The sequence below is a fragment of the Pelodiscus sinensis genome, chromosome 1, assembly GCF_049634645.1.
Source record: "Pelodiscus sinensis isolate JC-2024 chromosome 1, ASM4963464v1, whole genome shotgun sequence".
Taxonomy (NCBI): domain Eukaryota; kingdom Metazoa; phylum Chordata; order Testudines; family Trionychidae; genus Pelodiscus; species Pelodiscus sinensis.
This window is the reverse complement of record NC_134711.1, coordinates 86,599,703-86,610,267: the sequence shown is the minus strand read 5'-3', so window position 1 is coordinate 86,610,267 and position 10,565 is coordinate 86,599,703. Positions and strand designations below refer to the sequence as shown.

At 44.7% G+C, this 10,565-nt stretch overlaps 1 protein-coding gene across 2 annotated transcripts in view; it reads left to right on the top strand.

The window, feature by feature from the left end:
• Positions 1–10,253, top strand: part of GRIN2B (glutamate ionotropic receptor NMDA type subunit 2B) — a 345,981-nt gene extending 335,728 nt beyond the window's left edge. For both annotated transcript variants that reach the window (XR_012905621.1, XR_012905622.1), the window contains exon 15: positions 19–10,253. The gene's annotated coding sequence lies outside the window, so the exon portion shown is untranslated. The remainder of the gene's footprint in view (positions 1–18) is intronic.
• Positions 10,254–10,565: the final 312 nt, after the last annotated feature.

The window sequence follows — 10,565 nt, the reverse complement described above, 5'->3', positions numbered from 1 at the left end:
TTTTGTTCCCTTAAACAGGCTCCCAGACTCTACCCACTGGAATAGTGACTCACCAGCTATCAGGCAGCTTCCATTGCCACCAGCCTGTCCCATTTCCTGCTGACTCCTCCCTACTCAACAAAGCTCCAGAAGGGCAGCTGATCCCCTGGCTGGAATAACAGTGGATCCTTGGGAGCTGGGCCCAGCTGCTTGTAGAGGGACACAGCATGGGTCAAATGCCTCCCCCCTGCTGAATTTCTAGTTGTTGGCACTTAGCGAGTTGCTAGTATTCATTTTTCTTTGAGGCTGTTTCTCCTCATATGTGTCTTCTCCACACAGTGCACAATTAACTTGTGGATCTTGTTGCTATAGTATATTATGAAGGTCAAAAGTATAAGTGGGTTAAAAAAAATGAAATATGTTTATGGCAGACAAGGCCATCAATGGCTCTTAGCCACAGTGGCCAGAGATGCAACCCCATGCTCTGGGTGTCCTTAAAGTTCTGATGGCAAGCCAGAAATTGGGACTGGGTGACGGGATGGCTCATTTGATGATTGCCTGTTCTGTTCATCCCTTCTGAAGCACTTGGCATTGGCTACTGTAGGAAGACAGGCAGCTGGACCATTGGTCTGAGGTAGTATGGTCATTCTTACATTTTACATTCTTAACTGTCTGGCCAGTTACCCTGATACCTCACCTCCAATTGCTCCCTCTCAGTTTTACTGGCAGGTCTGCCTCTCCCAGAGGAGTAATGTGCCTTTGTGGTCTCACTGATGCTAGGATAGTGAGAGGAAGAGGGTTATTTCTGCCTTCTCATGCTGGGAACCCGACACCATTCCCATGCGCTTACAAAAATAGTTCATATTCCTCAGCCATCACTAGCTCTTCCTGCAGCTTTAGAATGTTTCTCGCCCCAGTCCCTGATGTGACAGAACCCCTTCTTACCAGGGGAGCTGCATCCTATGTGACTAATGCTGGTTGGCTCTTGGGATATATTTAGGGGCTTCACTAGGAGAGTTGGGGGGTGGTGAAGGGAAACATGCAAATTGTTATTCTTTGCTTGGAAAATTTCCACCAAAGGTTTCCTGTGATTGATCCGCTAGCCAGCTTCACAGCTTGATGCAGCTAATGGGCCCCATTGGCAGGGTTGTGGAACAAGAGGGGAACTAGGGCAAGATGTTAATGCCACCTTATGTGGATGCTGGGCGAGCATGTTGTGTGTGGTCAACAGCCAGAGAGAATGGTGTTGTCTGAGAGAAGCACTTACTCAGATTATCCATGATGGCACTCGATGATTCCTGCACCTTTCCATCCCACACAGTCTGAGAGGTGACCACCTCTTCCTCTTTGTGACATGCGCCAGTCAACTGCCCTGTGGATCAAGAGAGGCAGGGGAGAAAGCCATGGTGGGAGCAGGCTGGAAGCGGAGCACACAGAAAGTACATGGAGATCCCTTCTGTGTCAAAAATGCATTCTGTGTTTCCTCCAGTGGATGCCTGCCTCCCAGCAAAAGAGCTAGCAATACAGTTTCTCACACATGTGTCCATAGTCCTGTGCAATCAGACACATATCTCTCCACAGGCAAGTGTGTGTGTGTGTGTGTATGTGTGTGTGTGTGTGTATGCGCAAAGGAGAGCCAGCTACCTCCAACATGACTAGGTTCCAAGAGGAGTAAAACCGGGAGTGGAATCCTGCATCTGTGGAATGAATTTTGAATCCAGCCTCTGGGGAATCGGCCTAAAGAAGCTCTTTGGGCAAGGTGCTGAAATTTTGACTTCCACAGGTGGCACAACAGATCTTAGAGGCAGGGGCTTTGGCTGTTCTTTGGGCCTGCCTGCAAGTTTAACACAGACACTTGCCGTTCCCAGAATTTGTCCCCTGCTATCTCATGCTTTTGCATCACTGGAAAGGATAGTAACAAGGGGACAGGAGAGGACGCCGGTGGGGCTGGGACAGCCCCAAATCCATTGAGCCAGTCTTCCCCTAGACTTGTTGGACTGACTAACAGAAGCACCAGCAGCAACTAATTGGATTCTGTTGCTCTCATCTTAGACCAGAAGGGCACATGCCTTAAAATATCCTGTCATGCACCTTGTCTCCTCATACTGGGTCCCAGACTCCTGAATTTTTATGAGGAAAGTTGAGGCAGGGTGGGATGCCATTTTCCTTCTCCGGATACACATAGGGAGGGGCCAGGAGTCATGGGGTTTTGAACAGCCCAGTCTCCTAGATATCGTTAGTGGACTCTATTGTTTACTTGTTCAGGTACACTATTGATAAGTTCATTTTTTCCTAATGCTTGATCTGTGCAGTCCATCATTAAGCAGAGAGTCAACCAGCACAGCCTGGCTTTGCATTAGTAACATACATAATTGGCGACTGATAAGCTGCCTGCAGGACAATAGTCTTCCTTAGACAGCTGGGGCTATGTAATTTAGTCTTGCTTCCTCCCCTCCCCATGAATGGCTCCAGGACTCCTCCATGGATGACCAAGGGTGGAGGTCTCTTTTTTGAATAGTTCGAACTTTTCCACACAGTCTGACATCTCTGCACCAGATAGCTCAGAGTACATAAGAACATAAGAACGGCCGTACTGGGTCAGACCAAAGGTCCATCTAGCCCAGTAGCCTGTCTGCCGACAGTGGCCAGCACCAGATGCCCCAGAGAGGGTGGACCGAAGACAATGATCAAGCTATTTGTCATCTGCCATCCTTCTCCAGCCTCTGACAAGCAGAGGCCAGGGACACCATTTCTATCCCCTGGCTAATAGCCTTTTATGGACCCAACCTCCATGAAATTATCTAGCTTCTCTTTAAACTCTGTTATAGTCCTAGCCTTCACAGCCTCCTCTGGCAAGGAGTTCCACAGCTGACTACATGCTGTGTGAAGAACTTTCTTTTATTAGTTTTAAACCTGCTCCCCATTAATTTCATTTGATGTCCTCTAGTTCTTCTATTATGGGAACTAATAAATAACTTTTCTTTATCTGCCCTCTCCATATCACTCATGATTTTATATACCTCTATCATATCCCCCCTCAATCTCCTCTTCTCTAAACTGAAAAGTCCCAGTCACTTTAACCTCTCTTCATATGGGACCTGTTCCAAACCCCTAATCATTTTAGTTGCCCTTTTTTGAACGCTTTCCAAGGCCAAAATATTTCTTTTGAGGCGAGGAGACCACATCTGTACACAGTATTCAAGATGTGGGCGTACCATAGTTTTATACAGGGGCAGTAAGATATTCTGGGTCTTATTTTCTATCCCTTTCTTAATAATTCCTAGCATCCTATTTGCCTTTTTGACTGCCGCTGCACACTGTGTGGAAGTTTTCAGAGAACTATCCACAATAACTCCAAGATCTCTTTCCTGATTTGTCATAGCCAAATTAGCCCCCATCATACTGTATGTATAGTTGGGATTATTTTCCCCGATGTGCATTACTTTACACTTATCCACATTAAATTTCATTTGCCATTTTGTTGCCCAATCACTCAGTTTGGTGAGATCTTCTTGGAGTCCCTCACAGTCTGCTTCTGTCTTGACTATCCTAAACAGTTTGGTACCATCCGCAAACTTTACCACCTCACTGCTAACCCCTTTCTCCAGATCATTTATGAATAAGTTGAAAAGTACAGTATAAGATATATCAGAAGAGACGCTCGTGACTTCTTCAGCTGCCTGATCTCAGCCAGACAAAGCGGCATCCCATTCTGGAGCAGAACACTAGTCCTAGTGGCCTGACCACTCCTCTCAGCTTTCTAGCCACTGTCTCAGAGTACTGGTTTGGGGAATACCCGTTCAGCCTCAATACCCGTGCTCCTGTTCCAGCCATCTTGATTATCTTGGCTGTCAAGTACTCCCCCGCCCCCTCCTTTCTATGCCACAAGGAAGGGCTGCATGGGATGCTTTCTTTCGTACCTGAGTTGTTAGATAAAAACCAAGAGGCTTTGGGGAGCTGTCTTGGCTACTCTCTGATTAGTTGCTCTTGCTGAAGAGACAAGACACTGAGGCCTAACAAAGCTGCCAGTTCAAGGTTAAGCACTGAGAAAGCGATTGCCCTTCAGCGGCAACTCACTGTCTTTCAATTAGCAGAGGGGGAATGTTAAGTAACTTGCTCTGGGAGAAAGCCTCGCTCTCATGGCGTGCGCGCATGCAGAGGAATCTTGGATTGTCTCAGGGCTTTTACAGAGAGAAATGTCTTGTTTGGGTTTTCTGTCACTCACTGGAATCTCCAGCAAACTTCGCTCATGCAGTGCAAACAATGAAGCTACTTGGTGGTGGTGGTGGCACACGGCAATACATCAGCTGACAGCATACACCACTTGGAGGCTTTGATGGTTCCAATCCCATACTTAAGGATGAGTGTTGTGGACGTCACTACATGCTCAATACAGTGGTGTGGTGCTGACGACAGGCAAACTCCCAAAGGTTGCTCAGAGGTTTGATTAAAGCAACACTCAGAAGTTTGGATGCTCATAATAGGCCTGGGCAAGGCTGAGCGTTCACTGTGAAATCTCTTCCCCCCCCCCCCAATTGCTGCAATAGCAGCTCCCCAAGGCTAAGACCAGTGGGAGGGCTAGTACAGGTTGGCCACTGGTGTTCTGACCACCTACACCATCTGTGGGCAGGGTTAATGGCATGTAAAAATGTTGCCATCAGTCTATCCCAGTGACCACTGTTGGAGCTGCGCTGGTAACTTGGTTGCAGTGGGAGAGATTCAGAAGGCAGCTCAGTGTAGCTGCAGACTTGAGGGTAGTAGGAGCTTGATGAATGTGTCTAAGGCTCAGAGTCAGGCGGGATCTAATCTAGTCCCTGGCACTTCACTCTTCTGCCTTGTTAGTTCTCTTTTACAGGTAGGAAACCGGAGCATGATTCTGGGATGGACGGTAAGATCGATGAGTTAATGTTTGCACAGGATTTTGAACAGGGAAGGGGAGAGGAGATTTTTGATAGCACGAGCAGAATTTGGAAGCACAAAACCTCTACTGGCTTTCAATGGGCTCTTAAGAGACTTTTGAAAATGTCTCCCGTAACTAATGATGATGCTAATTAAATGCCTATGATGCCACAATGACTGGGCGTTTGACAAACTAGAGCGTCTGAACTATTTGAACTCTTGTGAGTCTACAGTGTTGTGGTGGAATTCTCCAAAAAACAAACCTTCTTGGAAGAATTCCAGAACTCCCATGTTCTGATCAGGCTGGAAATACTAATAGAGCATCCTATCCCACAAGAGTATTGTTGGCCTGTCATTACTGGCCGAAACTAGGAAATGTAGAGGAATCTTTAAACTTGGGAAATAGTAAGCAACAAGGGTTTTCAAATGTCATTAGACTTCAGGAGAGTTTTGAAGCTCACATTTTGGGCAAGCAATGGCTGAAGGTTCAGATCAAATATTAGCTTATTATTAATGGCTCAGTCCCTCCTAATCATGTTGTTATAATTATTTATGGGTATAGTCACGATCAGCACCATTTTAATTGTTAACCAGGAACATGCCAGGTGTGTGCTAGGTACTTTCTAAACTGCTGTGAATGCTAACTCCCATTTTCAAAAGTGGCCTAGGTATGTTTAAAAATATTATCCAAAGGCCCCATTTCAAAGAACTCCCAATCTTGATGTTAAACCTAAATATGTTTATATTAGAATTTATGCTAATAAGTAAATTGACAGATGCCATAAGTTTACATACATTATGCAAATATTTTAAAATCTTACTTTGTACACATTTACATAGCATGTACTTACAGATAAATGAGACGCTCAAATTACAAGGAAAGTAATCACAGCTCCCTTACAGAGTGTAATCAAGGTGAACTTTGTGTGTCTTGTGGTGTCAGTAGTGGGTAAGACACCAGGGGGCAGGGAATTCAATTATGTCCAATAATAAAACAAACAGTGCCCTCCACAATTTGGCAGTGGCAGGATAGGAATCAGTGTCAGATTGGGGAATCACATCTGGGGTAGAACCAGACATAGTGAGAAATCCCTTGCCCAGCATTGATTCTGAGCCAGGTGTTTGTTTTGTAATGTGGTGGAGAGACCTGGTTTAGTTAAATTAGGAATCATCTTTAATGGTCACCTGCAACATGAACTGTCAACCTGCACTCAGCTGGAGATATGAAAATAATAATACTATAAATGATCACATTTAGCACTTATATGACCCTTTACATTTGCAAAGCACTGTGTGACTCAGGGTATGTCTACATTGCAACCAGACACCTGCAGCGGGCCAGGGCCAACATGCTTGTCCGTGAGGCTTGGATGGTGGGGCTGTCATTGCAGTGTAGATGTCCAGGCTTGGGCTGCAGCCCAAGTTCTGGGATCCTCCCTCCCTTCAGGGTCCTAGAGCCCAGGCCCCAAACCTCAAAGTCTACACTTCAGTGAAACTCTCTGAAAGCCTGAGCCCTGTAAGCCCAAGGCAGCTGGCCTGGCTGGTTGCAGTTTTTTCATGGCAGTGTTGATACACCTTCCAACTCCCAGTGCTCCGGGTTGCAAGTAGATAAGCTGTAATGTCCCCATTATTAGGATGGGAAAATTGAGGCAGAGAGGTTGTGTAATTTGTACAGAGGCAAGCAGCGGAAGCAGGGACAGAACTCAGGGCCTCCCCACTCCTGTGCTCACTCATCCGAGCCACTGCTGCCAGAAGGGAAAAGTGCTGCTTTACACTAGGGTTATGTCTACACTACCAGGTTATTTAAAAATAAGTTATTTCAAAATAATAACTCCCAGAATAACTGTTTCAAAATAAGCTATTCCTCTTCACAAGCAGGAGTTGTTATTTCAAAATAACAAGTCCTTTATTTTGAAATAACAGGCTTGGTAGTAGGGACACTCGTCTTGTTATTTCAAAATGAGGGGAGTTATTTCAAAATAACTGCCCAGTGTAGACATGCCCCAGGAGTCTTAGTAATTTCCTCATGTTACCCCCTTACTTTCTGGCTCTGAACATAAGTGGAACTACCAGCATTACTGTGAGAAAAGCCTGGGCTCAGACAGATCTTGTAAGCTCTGGAAATCTCACCAAGAAACTATTTTTCCCATGAGATTTGCAGGCCCAGCATCACGGCTAAACTCTTGATCATCAGCCAAGCTTTTTGGGTGCATCCTTGATGGAATCTTCCAACGTGCTGTCTTGATTCTTCCTGGTTGCTGATTTGTAATCTTTGGCTGCAGAGCTTAAAGAAAGAACCTCTTAAAGCCTACTTCACGGACGTGTGTGCGTGCGTGTGCATGTGTGTGTGCATGTGTACATACGTACTTGTATAGTCTGGGTCATGAAGGGGGAAATGGTAATATTCACAAGGCCATGCTCAAAATTACCAATCTCTGCTTCACGAGTGGTCACAGAGAACTCTCCTCATTCACATAGCATGATGGTTTCCCAGCTTCCTTCCGATTCCTCCTTCCCCCCAAAGAACTGAAGGGATGGAAAAAGCCTTTGACTCCACTGCTCACTTGCATAAACAGACTTTTCTACTGGCTGCCCATGTTTTCCTCATGCAAATGTGCATGGGATACATCCCTGCAAGGGGCGGAGCACCTGCATGCTCAGCAGCACCTGTCCAGATCTCACTAAGGTTAAGGGGAGCCTACACTTTCTTCAGTGGGAGTTGAATCAGGCCCATTATGGAGGCCTACCTGAAGTGTGAACATTCAGGGTGATTCTGGTCCCTGAAGAATCTCCACCACAGGATCTTGTGTTATCTTTTGCAGATGCTCTTTAGCAAGTGTTTCTGTTGCATTTTTTGGCAAAACATCTACCGTTTACAAGGAGGAGGAGCCCGATGTATTATATTTAAACATTTCCCTCATCTGTGTTAATAATGTATAGTAACCCCTGTGATCAGTACTTTGGCAGGAGTTAATCAAAAACAGCTGTCATTTACTTAACAACATCAACACTGTTCATCTAGTCTGGCATTTTGCTCTGCATGGTTCATTGAAGTTAGGCTGGTCTGTTTCAACAGTCAGTTCAGCTTCCTAGTTTCCATCCACTAGCCTGATGCTCCTGTATTCTGAGTTTCAAGCACAGCAGACAAATGCTTTTGATTAAACAAAACACCCTCCTACCCCACACATACTGCATGACAACCTCCCTCTCCACCAAACCAAACCAAACCAAACCAAACCAAACCAAACCAAAAGGAACATCTGTAAAGACTCTCCTTGCATTTCCACCTTAAACCAAAACTACATTGTGTGGAATTTTAAAATGGGACCATGAAAACATTTTGGTGAGTTCTGAAGTTCCACAAACCCTTCCTACAAAACTAAGGTTCTGTCTACACACCACCACTTTTGTTGGTAAAACTTTTGTAAATCCAAAGTGGGGAAAAAACACACCCTGACCAATTTAAGTTTCACCAACAAAAGCGCCATACTATGTCAGCGGGAAACGTTCTCCTACCAACACAGCTGCTGCCGCTCATTGGGGTTTAATTATGTCAATGTGACAGCTCCCTCCTGTCAGCGCCGCTGTAAGGTCTCTAACCTAAATTTGATTTTTAATCCTAAACAACTTGAAAGTGTCTTTTAAATTATGTATTCCCTTATTTACAGATCTACTATGGCTCTGCCAACCTTCCGAGGTCTCTTATACTTAAGTTCTGGCACATTAGCACCGTAGTGGCTAGGTGGTTTTTTAAAAGGATGACTAAAAAGATGAAGTATACATAGCTTTCAAAATAAGTAGCAATTTGATTGTCCGATGTTTCTCGATTATATTTCCAGGATACATACGACCATCACGTTCCTGACTAGTAATATTACCTACCTACATTTAATGGCTAATGTCAAGTTTATATTAACATTTACAAGTGCATTGGGAGTTAAATTTGTTCACTGGTATTATGTAAAACTGTTTTACTGATTTATATTTACACACATTTACCTAGCATTTCCTGATTAATGCATCATAATGCACCAAAGTCATGTGTAAGGCTCAGCCACACATCTGCACCAGAAGCTTCAAGGTTGTGTAGCAAGATTTCTGACTTAATCTAAGAGAAATGTTTCCCTAGATGGGGTTGGGACTGAAATCAAGAGGATGGAGAGAGAAAGGGTAGGACAGAGATGACTGTTGGCTTTTTATGGAGAATCTTGCAGTGCTTTCTTTGCTTTCTCATCTGATGCTTGCAGATTTCTTGTAACTGTCAATCTGGATCAAGTTCTACAGGGGATTGGTGGGGGTAGGGTTGGGGGTAGAGGGCAGAATTACTTTAATCCTTTGGTTCTTGGTTTAGGCTGCTCTAATTCAGTTCTCGTTGGTCTGGTGTGCATAATTATGTGAGGGCAGAGGTGGAATAGGAGGCTGTACGGGTGGAGGGAATGGAAGGGGGAATCAGGGAAAAGGCAAACTAGCATGGTGTCCAATCACAGTGCTGTTAGTGAATGACCAAGTTTGGCCCTAGTCTTAGTACAATGGTTGCAGGTGTATATTGGGACAGCTACCTCTTCTGGTTGGGAGAAGGAAGGTGAAACAATATACCCCAAATGCAGTCCCAGTGTCCCCCGTGTGGCATAAGCCTTACGATTGACAGGGTGTAGCTGGCAACATTGACAGAAGCAAGGAGGGTGGCAGCGGTGAGGCTGAGAGCCAGAAACGCACCTCTCCCACAACTAAACTGGGAGAAGGAGACATTGTTGTTACTTTCCCAGCACAGCGTCTTCCTGAGGGAAAGCGCACTTGAACTCAGGCTTGCCTCGTCTCCCTGAGGCCCAAATCCCCCCTCCCTCCACTAATCACTACCCTACTTTCCCCCAACCCCCCTCACTCTGGAACCCCCCTCTCCGGTTCTTTTTTCTGTAAATAGCTATTTCTGATTTCAGACAAGCAGGGATCGACAGACACTGGAGGGGGGAAGGACAGCTGTAGAGTTTTATTTCTTTCTCTCTTGAATTTTGGTGTTTGAACTTGAAAAATAATATATATAAATATAAATATATATATAAGCAAATGGATTTCCTGGAAAACAAAGAAAGGAGTTGATTTTTTCCCCCTTTGATTTGTCTTGTTTCTCATTGAGGCTGTTTTCTGGGCAGAGGGTTTTTTTTGTGAAATGTACAGATTTTCAGTTCAGCATTGTTCAAACAATGCAGAGAAAATTTAGAAAAGAAAAAAGAAAAACGAACAACAACAAAATAACACAAAACAAGAACAATTTTGTGATGTACAAAATCTGTAAATAGTCGAAGATTCTTTCTCTTTTCTAACAGCAAATTATTTCTGTCACTTTATATTCAAAAATAAAGAAACCTACCACAAAATATCAGGGTAAAAAAAACCAACCAAAACAAAACCCAGAATCTGAACTTTTTCTTGATTGTCTTTGTTCTTTTCTTGCTTGACCTGGGGAATACCTTTTGTAATGTATTTGTGATGTTCCCTTCAAGGCATGGAAACTGTGATGAGTTAAAATGAAGGTACAATGACCTGCTCATGGGCGTAATGTCATATTGGGCCTCCTGCCTCTGTATTACTTGGTAACAGTCAGGGGCGGCCTGAGGTGGGCTGCTGGCAGCTAGCGCCCCAGGCAGAATGCGCGATCGGCGCCCTCGCCTCCACAGCCCTCAATGGCG